A 15,528-nucleotide genomic window follows, 5' to 3' on the forward strand; every position below is an offset into this window, starting at 1 on the left:
ATCTGTTGAGGTAAAATTATGTACGTTGTGAAAACCACATCCTGAACTGCACAAATCAAACTTCAAAATGAAAAGTGTAGTATGTCCATTTATTTATTATTGCATTTATACCTAACTGCCTCTATTAGTAATGATATTAATATTACATAAAAGTCAGAAAAAAGGATAAATAACAGCCAAGAGCTAACTTTTGATTCAAAAGACAAGATATTTAAATTCCGTGTATATATAAAAAAAAATGCATTGAAAGATTGTAATTACCTGTAAAAAATAACCTAGATATCTTTTTATTAATAAAGAATATAAAAACAACACCACAGCAAAAAAACTTAGATGATTATATTTTGATTGTGTGAATAGATATTGCTTTGGGTGAACCCTGGTCTAAGTTGTCTCACTACATCAGTATTCATATACATATTTTTTCCATATTTAAAAGTAGTACTGATGACATTTATTTTATCACTATTTATTAAATGTTTGGTGAAACCTAGAAGTTTTAATGGATATGAAAACAATAAAACTCTGGTTTTTCACCTTCTTGAGCTAAAAATACAAACCTTCAAGCCTGAGGCTGTAAAGCAGCCATTTACAGGCTAAGTTACAGCATACAGTGAGAAAAACAGATTTACTGTATACAGAGTAAACAGGCAACAAATCTGCAAATACTTATCTTTGAGATTTAAAAAGGCATGGAGGAGTAGTAGTAAGGATTACAGAGAAGCATAAGGACACTTTTGGAGATGATTGTGGAGATGGTTTCAGGATGTGTGTGTGTGTGTGTGTAACACTTCTTAGATTTGTTAAATTGTGCACTCTAAATGTTTGCTGTTTATTAAATGTCAATTACAGTGAAATTGTTTTTGCAAAAGCTTTATTCTAAGCTGTAAGTATGTGACTTAAAAAATGGCATTTCTGTCTCCATGTTGCAATGGAGCATTATGGGTCAACAATGTGTCCTAAGGTATCAGGATCTGTATTAGTCTCTGTTTTTTGGTATTATCCTAGAACCAAAAGAGAGTATGTATTTTGGAATATATAAGTGAGCTCCAATTCCTGATATTGGTAATAAACTTTCCCCATCACTAATTTCTGTGAAAATGTTACTTTTGTATACATTAATATGATAATATTGATACATTTTTAATGATAACTTACCAGGTACAAGAAACTACAAAGATAGTTTTTTATTATAGATAAATCATATCCCTACTCTGAATTAGTTTAGAATGAAAGTAGGTCAGGAGTTCCAGAACTGTCTGGGAACATAGTAAAACCACGTCTCTACTAAAAATGCAAAAATTATCTGGGCGTGGTGGTTCACGCCTGTAATCCCAACTACTCCAGAGGCCAAGGCAGGAGAATCACTTTGAATCCAGGAGGCAGAGGTTGCAGTGAGCCAAGGTCACACCATTGCACTCCAGAATGGGCAACAAGAGTGAAAATCTGTCTCAAAATAAAAATAAAAATAAACATAATTGAAATTTCCTTTTTAACAATATAGCTAGGTAAATGTAGAATGAAAAGTGGTGCATTACTCCATGTTCTCCAGAGAAACAGAACCAATAAGAATACAGATATATACCACAAATTATATATATATATACACACACACACATTATCAGTATATATATATGTGTGTGTGCACATGTATGGATTTTTTATGACTAATTTACTCACATGGTTATGGAGGATGGCAAGTCCAAATCTGTAGAACCAATCTGTAGTCCCAGTTTGAATCCAAAGATTGGCAGGTTGCTGAAGACCAGGAAGAACCAATGTCCTAGGTTGAATGAGGAGAATTCTTTAGGCAGTAAAATTCCCTCTTACTCAGGGGAGATTCAAACATTGTTCTATTTGGCCTTCAGAAGACCTGATGAGGCGCACCCGCATTATGAAGGGCAATTTGCTTTACTCTATTGACTTAAACCTTGATCTCATACAAAAACACCCTCAGAAAAACATGCAGAATAATGTTTCACCAGATATCTGAGCACGCTGTGCCCCATTGAAGTTGACACATAAAATTAAGTCTCACAAGAGATCATCTTGATTTCAATTTCTCTAACAGACCTTTATGCACTTTTAAAAGTGTATTGGCTGGCAGTTACAATAAAACTGTTAATAAAAGTAGTTCGTGTAAAATATTGTATCAGTAAAATCTAATATCAATAAAAATGTGTAGAAATGAAAAAGTGCAGTAAATTTGCAGAAAATAGTTTCATTACGTACTTGTTCATCTCATGCCTACTTTTAAGCAGCTGAAGTCTTAACACACTTGACAATGCCATGTAATTTCCAATGCTGGCTTATTTGCTGACACTAAATCTCTGTGTTGCAAGGACAGGATGAGAGTTTAAGAGATCTTGAGCATGGTGGCTTTTCCAATGAATGTCAATTGGAGAAACATCTGTGGTCAGACACTTTGGGCTGATCCCTTAAAGGAATGGGAAATAAATTACTCCAATTCAGGATGGTCCTTGATTTTGTTATTGCACGTTCCATCTGTCTTACAATTATTTTAGAATGATTTATATTTAATGTTTGATATAACTTTAAACTTTTTGTGCACTATTTTATCTATATAATTCCTCTATATATTATTTCATAATTTTAAATGTTAAGCATTAAACATGAAACTCCATACAAGAATTCATTATATGCAGACCTAGACTACAAGAAATATTAAAGTGACTTTTTCAGACTGAAATGTCACCAGATTTTACTTAAACCCAAGGAAGGATAACAGTTAAGTGTGGGTGTAAATGTGTAAAGTATCATGTAAGGACAAAAGACTATACCATAAATTATAACATTGATTTATGGGTCAATAACAGATGTGCATGTAAAATATTTTGTAAAACTACCCCCAAATAACAAGGAATAAGTGTATGTGGCTATGTACTTAGCATTCATTTATCTGAAGATGTACTATTTTCCTCATTTTTTTCCAGAGTAATTTCACTGGTTATAAAATTTGAGTTGACAGTTGTGTGTATGTGTGTGTTTGTGTGTATTCTCTCCCAGCACTGTGAGCATTTATAGCTGTCAGCATTGGGAACATTTATAGCTGTCATTCCATTGTTTTCTCACCTTCCATTGCTTCCTGGGAAGTTGGTTAACATTCATATAATTTTTAAACTACATATAACATGTCTCTTTTCTATAGCTGTTTTCAATATTTTCTTTTTACCTTTGCTTTTCTCATTTAATTCTGATGTTTTATGGAGTGATCCTATTTGATTTTACACTGCTTACTGCTTAGGCTTGATTGGGCTTCCTAGGTCTTCCATTTAACATATTGATATGGTTTGGATCTGTATTCCCACCAAAATCTCATGTCAAATTGGGGGGGCCTGGTAGGAGGTGACTGGATCATTGGGGCAGATTTCATTATAGTGAGTGAGTTCTCATGAGATGTGATGGTTTAAATGTGTGTGGCACTTCCCCCTTTGCTCGCTCTCTCTGTCACCATGTGAAGAAGGTGCTTCTTTCCCCTTCACATTCCTTCATGATAAGTTTCCTGAGGCCCCTCAATCATGCTTCCTGTTAAGTCTGCATAATTGTGAGTCAATTAAACCTCTTTTATTCTTAAATTACACAGTTTCAGTAGTTCTTTATAGCAGTGTGAGAACTGCCTAATCCAGAAAATTGGTACCAAAAAACTGGGGCACCTCTATAAATGTACCTGAAAATGTGGAAATGACTTTGGAACTGGATAACAGGCAGAGGTTGGGGCAATTTGGAGGGCTCAGAAGAAGACAGGAAGATGTTGGAAAGTTTGGAATTTCCTAGAGACTTACCGAATAGTTTTGACAAAATGCCGATAGTGGTATGACAAGAAGTCCATGCTGAGGTGGTCTCAGATGGGGATTAGGAACTTATTGAGAACTGATGTGGTCTCAGATGGGGATGAGGAACTTATTGGGAACTGGTGTAAAGGTCACTCTTGCTATGCTTTAGCAAAGAGACTGGTGGCATTCTGCCCCTGGCCTAGAGATCTTTGGAACTTTGAACTTGAGAAAGATAATTTAGGATATCTGGCAGAAGAAATTTCTAAGCAACAAAGCATCAAGATATAACCTAGCTGTTTCTAAAAATGTATGCTCATATGCATGAACAAAGAGTTCCTCTGAAACTAGAAGTTATATTTAAAAGAAAAGCATAGCATAAAGGTTTGGAAAGTTTGCAGCCTGCCCATGCAGTAGAAAAGAAAAACACATTTTCTGAAGAGAAATTCAAACCTGCTTCAAAAATTTGCATAAGTAAAGAGGAGCAGAATGTGAATAGCCAAGATAAGGGGGGAAATGTCTCCAGGGCATTTCAGAGACCTTCACAGCAGTCCCTCCCATCACAGGACCAGAGGCTTATTAGGAGAAATGGTTTTGTGGGGGAGGGACCAGGGCCCTCCTGTTCAGTGTAGCCTTGAGACATGGTGTTCTGGGTCCCAGCCCCTCTAGCTCCAGCCATGGCTAAAAGGGGCCAAGGGATAGCAAGGGTCATGGCTTCACAGGTTGCAAGCCCCAAGCAGCTTCCATGTGGTCTTGGGCCTGCAGGTATCCAGAAGGCAATAATTGAGGTTTGGAAACCTCTGCTTAGATTTCAGAGGATGCCTGGATGTCCAGGCAGAAGTCTGCTGCAGGGGTGGCGCACTCATGGAGATCCTGTCTAAGGTAGTGTGAAGGGGAAATGTGGGGTCAGAGCCCCCACACAGAGTCCCCACTGAGAAACTGCGTAGTAGGGCTGTAAGAAGAGGGCGACTGTCCTCCAGAGCCTGGAATAGTAGATCCACCAACAGCTTACACTGTGTGCCTGGAAAAGCCACAAGCACTCAAAACCAGGCTGTGAAAGCCATAGAGTGGGTGGTATCCTGCAGATCCACAGGAGCAGAGCTGCCCAAAATCTTGGGAGCCCACCTCTTGCATTAGCATACCCTGTATGTGAGACATGGTGTCAAACGAGTGTGTTTTGAGGCTTTAAGATTTAATGATTGCCCTGCTGAATTTCAGACTTTCATGGGACCTATAGCCCCTTTGTTTTGGCCAATTTCTCCCATTTAAAATGAGCGCATTTACTCAATGCCTACACCCCCATTGTATCTTGGAAGTAACTAAATTGTTTTTAATTTTACAGGCTCATAGGTGGAAGAGACTTACCTTGTCTTAGATGAGATTTCAGAATGTAGACTTTTGAGTTAATGTTGAAACGAGTTAAGACTAAGGGACTGTTGAGAAGGAATAACTGTATTTGGCAATGTGAGAAGGACATGAGATTTGGGAGGGACCAGTGGCAGAATGACAAGGTTTAGATTTGTGTCCCTGCCTAAATAATCATGTCAGATTGGAAGAGGGTCCTTCTGGGAGGTGATTGGATCAGGGGGGTGGGTTTTCCCCTAGCTCTTCTCATGACAGTGAGTGAGTTCTCACAAGATCTGATTGTTTAAAAGTGTGAGGCACTTCCTCCTTCACTCTCTCCTGCCACCATGTGAAGAAGGTTCTTGCTTGCCCTTCACCTTTTGCCATGATTGTAAATTTCCTAAGACCTCCCAATTATGCTTCCTGTTGAGCCTGTAGAACTGTGAGTCAATTAAACCTCTTTTCTTCTTAAATTAACCAGTTCCAAGTACTTCTTTATAGCAGTGTGAGAATGGACTAATACACATATATGTTTTTTAATGTGGGAATGTTCAGATTATTATTTCTTCAGCTATTTGTGTTGTTGTATTCTCATTTTATTTTGTTTCTAAAGAAATTTTATTTAAATAGTATACAATTTTATGTGTATACATCACTTGTCATTATCTTTCATTTCAAAAATTTCCATTTATCAATTTTTTAAATATTGTGTCACTGTGAATAAATCTACATGCTAATTTCAAAATATGGGCTATCATATGTTTGGTTTCTATTGATTTGTTCTTTACCTTTGATGGTGGTTGTTCTAGATATGAGTCAACTTTACTTCTTAATATTCTTACCTAGCAAATTACATTTTCTTAAAATCAGATATCTTGATAGTCATCATAGCCAATGTGTAAGAATTATTTTAATCTCAATGAAAATGTTGGATGAATCATGTTTCTTTAGACATATTATGAGAATATGCAGATGAATCAATAATAACATTTGCCTATTTATTCTGTGTATCCATATATAAAGAAATCTTACAACATATAGAAGCATTTGCCATTGTATTTTTGTGTTATTGTACATAAACCTTGCAGATCACAATTATCTGGATGGATAAAGATGAAGAAACAGTTTGTTTCTAAAGAGATATTTAAGTGGACAACATAATTATTTTCTGATACTATCTTAATTATATAAGTTACAAGAATTAATTCCCACTCCTACACTCACTTTCACACCACTCCAGCCACTCATACACACAACTCTCAATCACACCAGTGTTGCTGAAAATATATATACTCTGAAAATAGAAGCACAAAATCATGCATGATTTGCAAAAAAAAAAAAAAAAAAAAAGGCAAGAAACTTATTAGATCAAGGAGATTATCCTATGAATTGTTATTTATTTCCACAAAAAAAATATACTAGATACAAGTTTAGGTAGCAAAAATAATCAAGGAATAATTTTATAGTGCATTGTGAGAAAATATTCTAAATTTATCATTTTTAGAGAATGTATTAAATATTTTGAAACTGCACTTGATAGCAATATTATTGAATATGAAGTATTCAAACAAATATCCCATTTGGAAAGCTTAATTATTATGTCAATATTGTGATTTAAATACAATGTTGTCCTTCCCTTGGCACCTGCCAATCTCTGACCAATTATTCTTCTCCTCCACTGAAGAATTATTCTTCAGTGAGTGAAGGGCTCACTGGGCAACTTTCCCAGCCTTTGCTGGAGCGCTTCCAGGATTTCTCTAAATGCCCTCAAGTCTCTTTGCCACACAGCTTCCTCATTACTCCTTTCTAATAGTAATGAATCACATTACTATTACTCATGTCTAATAGTAATGTATCACATTATTATTATCACAATTAATATGACTGAATTACTCAATTTAAAATGTATATTGAGGTTTACAAAAAATTCTGTATCTTGAAATTAATTTGAATGTCACAATTAGTAATTTTTTTTGTTTTTCATAATAAAAACTAAATATGAGGCAATTATTAGGGTGTGATCTATATTAATATGAAAATTCAGCTTATAATTATTCTATGTTTTTACCATACTTCTGTTTGGTTGCATTTACATATATTTATCAAGCAAAAAAAAGAGACAGTAATATTTCCAAAATTCACAAAGTCAGTTAATCCCTTACAGTTATGGCAGAGACTTAATTGAACAACTGAGGTTTCCTCAAGATTAAAATGCCAAGAGATGTTTGATTTCTTCATTGTAGAAAAAAATTCTGCTTTCTGCCTCAATTTAAGATATCAACATTAAAACATTAAAAAAAAAAACCACGAAATTTTGATAATACGAAATATTTGTCACAATTCAAACATTAAATTATAAATGGCTATCATATTTTTCTATCATGTTTAAAACCTCCCTGATGCTATGGAGATGCTTGTTTAATGTCAATTAAAATAAATAATCCTAATTTTGATCAATACTTTCCCATTCTTAAGTAGTCTAGGACATTTGTTTGCTGTATTAATGTACCAGAAAAACCATTAGCTAGAATTTAAGTAGAAAACATGGGCAGAAATAAGACCCTCACAGATATATTTCTGTTTATGGCAATTTATGGTATAAGTTAAAATAAGATTAAGTATAATCATGTCAATTATCTCTGAATTTTTTTCTTTGAGAAAAAAAAGGAATGCTGTAACAAAATTGAAAAAGATAAATTGTGTTAAAATAAGCCTTGGTTTGGTATATTTTAAGATATACCGATAAACAATAACATTCCAAATTAGTTAAGTACTTGACTCATAAATTTCACAAATTGTGGTTTTTAATAGACATGACATCCATCTAATATTCTTAATTGAAGAGTTATATGTAGCCACTCCAAGGAAAATTTGTACTGAGCAAATCTACTATATTTGATCTAGATTTAAATATAACCCAGTAAGGCAGAAATGTCCTACTTTTAACTAAAATTTACCTTGCACAATAATTTAAATCCATACTATGAATAAATTTTCTAACAGTGATATTTTAGTTTCTATATCTGTATAAGGTAGATGGAAATGAGCATTAGGCAGTAATTTATAAACATTAAATTTATGATTAGAATTGAGCATTGCAAAATAATGCTAGGACTCATATTGATAATTAAGACTGACAAAATTAATATTTCTGCTATTATTCCTTATAACACATATGAAATACTGCTCTTATTCTAGGCAACTTCTTTCTGAAAAATATCCAAATATTTTAGATGAAGCTATTTTATTCTCCAGGGTACTGGTGATTATCACAGTGTTTCTACTGAGAGAAATTGTTTCTTTCTAATATTTTCATGTTTTAACACTGGAAATACCCAATTATTAAAAACCTGTTATTAAAATTATTTAATATATTTAATGCTGTTTAATTTTAATTTTATCCAGTAACTCACACATTAATACATACATGTTGAATATTTTTTTGAATTTTGCTAATTAAGAATGTCAAATTAGTATTTCCACTGTGATTCTTTATAAAATAAATATTAAATATTCTCTTACACCATGTGCCCTCTTCCCTAAAATATCTTGATGTAAAGCAGTTAATCCTGGCTAACCACTACTATATATGGCCTTTACAACCTAATGGTCTCAGAGTTGTTGAATTTCTCCTGTGAAGTTTGTGTCCAAAATCTCAAAAAGATCTAAGTGCACAAAGCTGGTTCAAAAAAGTCCAAGTGTTCAAAAGGTCCACGCAAAAGGAGTTTGGGCTTTTCTCACTTAGCATTAGAAGCTACATAGCACCATTTTTGCCATATTTAATTGTTTGAAGTATTCATAAATTTACCCAGATTCAGCAAGGGGAGATTAGGTACTACTTTTGGGGGAGAAGTGGTAAATTGACATTGTAGAAGATCATGCAGAATGGGTGATACTGATGAGGCCAGTTTTTGAAAATGCAATTCTGCCACGTGAATATAACAGTTTTCAAACTAGTTTATGAAAAGAATAGTGTGTGAGAGTCTGTGGCATACTTTCTATCAGTTAACTCGACAGAGTGGGAGAGATGGGTAAAAGACAAGAGCATAACTTAATATACTCAAGTGATCGGTATGTTTCTTAAAATAACTCTTATGGTTATTCACAGTGATGACAGGGCTTTATGAAACTGACAAGTTTGTAAAGAATTATTTCAATTTGGCCGGGCGCGGTGGCTCAAGCCTGTAATCCCAGCACTTTGGGAGGCCGAGACGGGCGGATCACGAGGTCAGGAGATCGAGACCATCCTGGCTAACATGGTGAAACCCCGTCTCTACTAAAAATACAAAAAAAATAAATAAATAAACTAGCCGGGCGAGGTGGCGGGCTCCTGTAGTCCCAGCTACTCGGGAGGCTGAGGCAGGAGAATGGCGTGAACCCGGGAGGCGGAGCTTGCAGTGAGCTGAGATCGGGCCAGTGCACTCCAGCCTGGGCGACAGAGCAAGACTCCGTCTCAAAAAAAAAAAAAAAAAAAAAAAGAATTATTTCAATTTGACATTGGTTTTAACATCTCGATATATATATATTTTTTTTTTCTTTTTTTAGACACAAGGTCTCCCTTTGTCACCCAGGCTGCAGTGCATGCATTGTGAACATCATAGTCCTGTGCAGCGTAGAACTCCTAGACTCGAGCAATTCTCCTGCCTCAGCCACTCAACCAGCTGGGATTAACGGTGTAACCCATGGTCCCATATACACACACATATATATACACACACATACATATACACATATATATACACAGTAATATATATACACATCTTATATATATTAGACGAATAATATATATATCTAATATGAATGTTCATAAAAAGAAAAAATATTAACTTTGTTCAAAAAGCCCTATTCTAATTTTAACCTATTTTGTACATTATTAATACTTGTTCATATATTCTATTGGAAAGTGGGATTCCAGAGATTTAATGTAAAATCTTCATTCATCCTGTATGTATACATAAAGGGGAGTTTATTAGGTATTAACTTACACAATTATAAGGTCCCACAACAGGCCATCTGCAAGCTGAGGAGCAAGGAGAGCCAGTATGAGTCCCAAAACTGAAGAACTTGAAATCCAATGTTTGAGGGCTGGAAGCATCCAGCACAGGAGAGAGATGTAGGCTGGGGACTAGGCCTGTCTCTCACTTCACATTTTTCTGTCTGCTTTATATTCACTGACTGCTGATTAGATGGTGCCCAAATGATTAAGGGTAGATCTGCCTTCCCCAGCACACTGACTCAAATGTTAATCTCCTTTGGCAACACCCTCTCAGACACACCCAGGATCAATATTGCATCCTTCAGTCCAATCAAGTTGACAACAGTATTAACCACCACAGACGTAAAATATTTTAAATCTTGAAATCATGTTAGAAAAACACAAAAGGGGAAAATTTTAGAGAACTCCATGTAAGAAGATTTAAACTACACCTTTTGTTTTGGAGAAAGAGGATGACAGCATGTCCATCGCTGTAGGAAAAGATCTGTTTTAAAAAGCAGAGGTTATGAGAACAATATTGGAAAAATTCTAGTTTTTTTTTTTTTTTTTTCTCTCTGTCACCAGACTGGAGTGCAGTGGCACCATCTTGGCTCACTGCAACTTCCGACTCCCTGGTTCAAGCCATTCTCCTGCTTCAGCCTCCCAAGTAGCTGGAATTACAGGCAAGGACCCCCATGCACAGCTAATTTTTGTATTTTTAGTAGAGACTGGGTTTCACCATTCTGGCCAGGATGGTCTGGATCTCCTGACCTCATGATCCACCTGTGTTGGCCTGCCAAAGTGCTGGGATTACAGGCGTGAGCCACTGCGCCCAGCCAAAAATTCTAGTTTTAAGCAGAGACTAATACAATGCAACAACAACAACAAAAAGTGTAAAGGAAAATTGATCTCAGAGTATAATGATTTAGCAGTAGTAACAAAGTCTAATAAATATTAGATGAATCTTTAACCTGAATATAAAGAGAAAAAAAAAAAAAAAACTTTGTTCAAAAAGCCCTATTCTAATTTCAACCTATTGCATGTATTATTAATACTTGATTATATATTCCAACGGAAAGTGAGATTCCAGAGATTTAATCTAAAATCTTCATTCTGCATACATACATAAATTTATGGATAATATAAATACTTGAGATGTGAGGTGTATAAATTAAAGATAGTATACACAAATGTAGAAGAAGGAGAGACAAGCAAGAAAAAGTGATAATTTGCTCTGGGTATCTTGGAATCTTATCTACATCCATTAAATATTGGACCCCTTGAGGCTGCTTTCAGCACTGAATGTTTTTTCTCTGTGGAACATGATCTTTTTTAAACAAACATCTATTATAGATTGGATTCCCCAGAAAACAGATTCTGAAATAGAGATTTGGTTGTATTGGGTTAATAGGGAATATTCCCATGAACAAAAGTTAAGCGAGTGCAGGAAAAAGGATAGAGCAGAGTGAGAAGCAACTACAATCCAGTTGCTACCGAAGGCCAACTAGTCTAGTTTGCTTATGGCACTCCCTGTTTTTGTGTTGAAAAGCTTTTTTCAGGGAAACTGTGGTTTGGTTAAACCTGAACAGGATGAACCCATGTGCCATGTGAAACTCTGGAGCTGACATGTCGCTTTAGACATGTTCTAAATTAAAATAAGAGGACCTTGATGCCCTCCACTAATCAATGTTTGCGAGCTGATTTTCAGGAAGGGGTATCACTTTGAGTGATGTAGGTCCCTTCTGCTGAGGGCAATTCAATAATGTCTCAAACAGTTCAAATTCAACATGATTATCACAGAATCCACAAGCCTTCCCCAAACCTAATTTTCTCCTTTACTGGAAGAACGGTACTGTATGCCCCACCTATCTCTTGCTCTCTCCACTTAAAAACTTTCATAAAATCTTGTTAATTTTATTTCTCCATTATCTTTCCAGTATAAGTCATCATATGTATGTATGTATGTGTATGTGTGTGTGTGTGTGTGTGTGTGTGTATATATATATGTATTTTTTTTTAACTCAGTCACAAAGGCTGGTGTGCAGTGGCACGATCACTGTTCACTGCAACCTCCATCTCCCAGGTTCAAGCGATTCTCCTGCCTCAGCCTCCCAAGTAGTTGAGATTACAGGTGCCTACCACCACACCTGGCTAATTTTTGTATTTTTAGTAGAGATGGGGTTTTGCCATGTTGGTCAGCCTGGTCTCCAACTCCTGACCTCAGGCAATCTGCCTGCCTCAGCTTTCCAAAGTGCTGGAATTACAGGCATGAGCCACCCTGCCTGCCCCTTTTTTTATTTTTATTTTTAGACAAGGTGTCCCTCTGCTCCCCACTCCAGGCTGGAGTACAGTGGCATGATCATAGCTCACAGTAGCCTCTTGAACTCTTGTGCTCAAGCAATTTTCTTCACCTGCCTCAGCCTCCGGAGTAGCTGGAATTACAGGTGTGTACCACCATGCCTGTCTAATTTTTGTATTTTTAATAGAGGTGACATTTCCCCATGTTGACTAGGCTGTTCTTGAACTCCTGGCCTCAGGTAATTTGCCTGACTTGACCTCCCAAACTCTTCGAAGTTTCTTAACACATGAGGATATGAAATAGTAGGAAAATATTTCCTGGAGCTGATTTTCATATCTATATATGATCCACTGTTCTCACTAAATTATTTCCATTGTGTTACAATGGAATCTTCTCCAGTATGCCTTAGTCTGTGAAAACAAGACTAAATTTCTGACAGACATAAAGATTACAATGCAGACATTCTGAGGAGAAGAGAGAGAGAGGGTATACAGAGGAAAACTCCAGAGACCTGGCTGGAAAACCAGTTTGATACTGGGAAGTAGGCCTTATTTGTAGGAAGCACCACAGGCCAACAGAGCTATCAGCTCTGGATGTAAGCAACACACCTTTGCATCTAAAACTTTACCTTCCTCTCTCTTCTTATGTGTAAATGGCCCGTTTTCCATGGTTATTCTGCAGTCCAGAGACCTCAACACTCTTGAGCCCTTACAATTGAAGGTGAAGAAATTGACAACTTTTGGGTACGACTAAGAGGAAATATTTAATTATGATAATGGAGGAACTATATTAAACTAGTTTAAAACTATTCACTCAGCTAGTTAAGTGAATCACTTCGTATCTGTTCCATTGATATCAATCCAGATGTAATAAAATTGTAATATTGTGATATTTAGCAAAATAGCTTCCATTTTGGAATGGGAAAGTATATTATTGCACTTATAAATCTTGTGTAACATGCAAAATGTGATCAAAACCTGTGTTAAATTAAAAAAAAATATTAGAAAAAATTATACTTATTTTGGAAAGAAAAAATATATAAATTGCTTGTTCTACTTTAAGTTATCAGAAGTTTTCCAAATGACAATCATGGTTAACAAGTCCCCAAGTGTGTCAATTGGCACTTATTAAAATGGGTTTGTAATCTCCTGATTAAATACGATTTTGAAAATCTAATTAAAATTCTGATGTTTCTTTATTCAGATTTTTCTTAGTGTAAAAACAGGATACTACTGCTCAGAAAGACAATCTCTTTCATAAATTGGTAATAAAATTTACACTTTACAAATTGGTGAGAAAGAAAAAAACAGATTATAAAGGATAAAAATCAAATTACTTAAGCTTTGTATAATGCTTAAAAATGGGGTAATACATACAAATTCACCAATCTTTTACCTAATGATTTAGATAAGGAACAAATAGTCATAGGAATGCCTCAAATCACCCTTACCTTACTAACTTTGTCAATATCTTACTGAATATTGTTACACATTTATTTTTCTACCAGGTACAAGTTTGTCTGCTTTTACTAGCAGGCTTATTCATACACCTATTAATTTTTAAAATGTAAAATCAATAGAGAGATTCACAAGATAACACGTATATGTAAATGTGGGTGTGCATACAAGTGTGTATGTGAATATCAATGTATATGTGTGAATGAATTATACTGTGAAAACTCTATCCCCCAGCCTATAGCTTCATCACCTTTTTTCCCATTTATTCATACTGTATAACTTTTCCCAGTATTCATATTGTATAACTTTTATAAATTAGTTCTTATATTTATTTAAATTCCAATAAGCAGTTTAAAATGAAAAGGTGTAGTGTTTTCTTTAATATTTTAATACGAAGAATATAGAACACATAACTAGCATATAATGTGTATAACACATATTTCTTTTGCAACTTGAATTTGTTTTACGATTTAATACAGCCAAGCTAATAATCCCAAAGGTGTTGATGCTGACATACGAAATCTATAAAATTTTCCTTGTTTATTTTTTAAAAGGAATTAAAACAGAATCCTGGTCTTGCAAATAAAAGGTATTACATTTTAAAGTTGAAAGACTTCATGTTTTGTTCTGTTTCAGGTCAAGCAAACAATGTAAGTAACATTTATTGACTAATTTCAATGTCAGGCATTGTTCTAAGTGCTTTACTTATACTAATTTATTTAACGTTTGTAATTCCTTAAGTTAAACTATTTCAATATCTCTCTCGTACAGATAAGGAAATGAAGGCACAAAGAAGTCAAGTGCTTTTCCAACGCCAGAGAATTAAGAGAGCTGGGTTGTAAGTCATTATACTCTCTGCCCTTCTGGAATTGTTGGATAGGATTCCTTGACTCCACAGAGCTGGTGATAGGCTATTAACTATAGATTTGCAATCAGGTGCCAAAAGCTCACCTTGAACTGGGCTGTCTTAATATTTTTCCCTGTTTGTGACATAATATGCTATGTTAATTATATGATAACATTGGTGTTAACTGAGAGTAAAATACATCCTTCAAGTTGCTTTTCTAAGACTGGTCATAAATTTTTATTGACTCACCCTTTAAGTCATTGATTTTCAGTGACTAGTATTACAACCTTGCAGAACTTAATGCCATGCTTACCTACATTTACCATAGCATTGCTTGCCAGAAATCATTCTGCCTTATGTACAAAGAAAATAAAATGGAAAATTAAAAACTTGATGATTAAACATTGACTAGAAGAAATTCATTAGAAAGTGGTAAAACAAGTTTTAATGAGGGCCCTAATCTTTGAAGATATGGTGATATAGGCTACAAAGTTAGGCTTGGCTGAAACTGCCTTTATTTTTCTTAATACAAAGTAAGCACTTAAAGTAAGTTTTACTCTACTACATGGAAAATGATAGCATGTAAATTTTATAGTTTTTTTATTTGATGTTTACAGAATGTTTTAGCAATGACAAGTTGAAGTTTACTTCAAATACATTTGGAATTAGAGCTGATTTACTATAGCTGTATATTTTGAATTACATAGGCAATATATTTCAAGATATAGATATATATTGCCATTGCAATGTAGAAACAGATTCCTTATTTTATCATGGCAGAATTATTTTGCTTTGGGGACAGAATGTTAAATTCT

General features: G+C 34.9%; 1 long non-coding RNA gene across 1 annotated transcript in view; it reads left to right on the top strand.

Annotated features, from left to right (window-relative positions):
* LOC123574020 (uncharacterized) overlaps positions 1 to 14,950 on the top strand; it is an 82,621-nt gene extending 67,671 nt beyond the window's left edge. Inside the window, exon 3 of the long non-coding RNA XR_010583407.1 lies at positions 14,638 to 14,950. This is a non-coding gene — a long non-coding RNA (uncharacterized lncRNA). The remainder of the gene's footprint in view (positions 1 to 14,637) is intronic.
* Positions 14,951 to 15,528: the final 578 nt, after the last annotated feature.

This window comes from Macaca fascicularis, chromosome 1 (genome assembly GCF_037993035.2).
Source record: "Macaca fascicularis isolate 582-1 chromosome 1, T2T-MFA8v1.1".
NCBI lineage: Eukaryota > Metazoa > Chordata > Mammalia > Primates > Cercopithecidae > Macaca > Macaca fascicularis.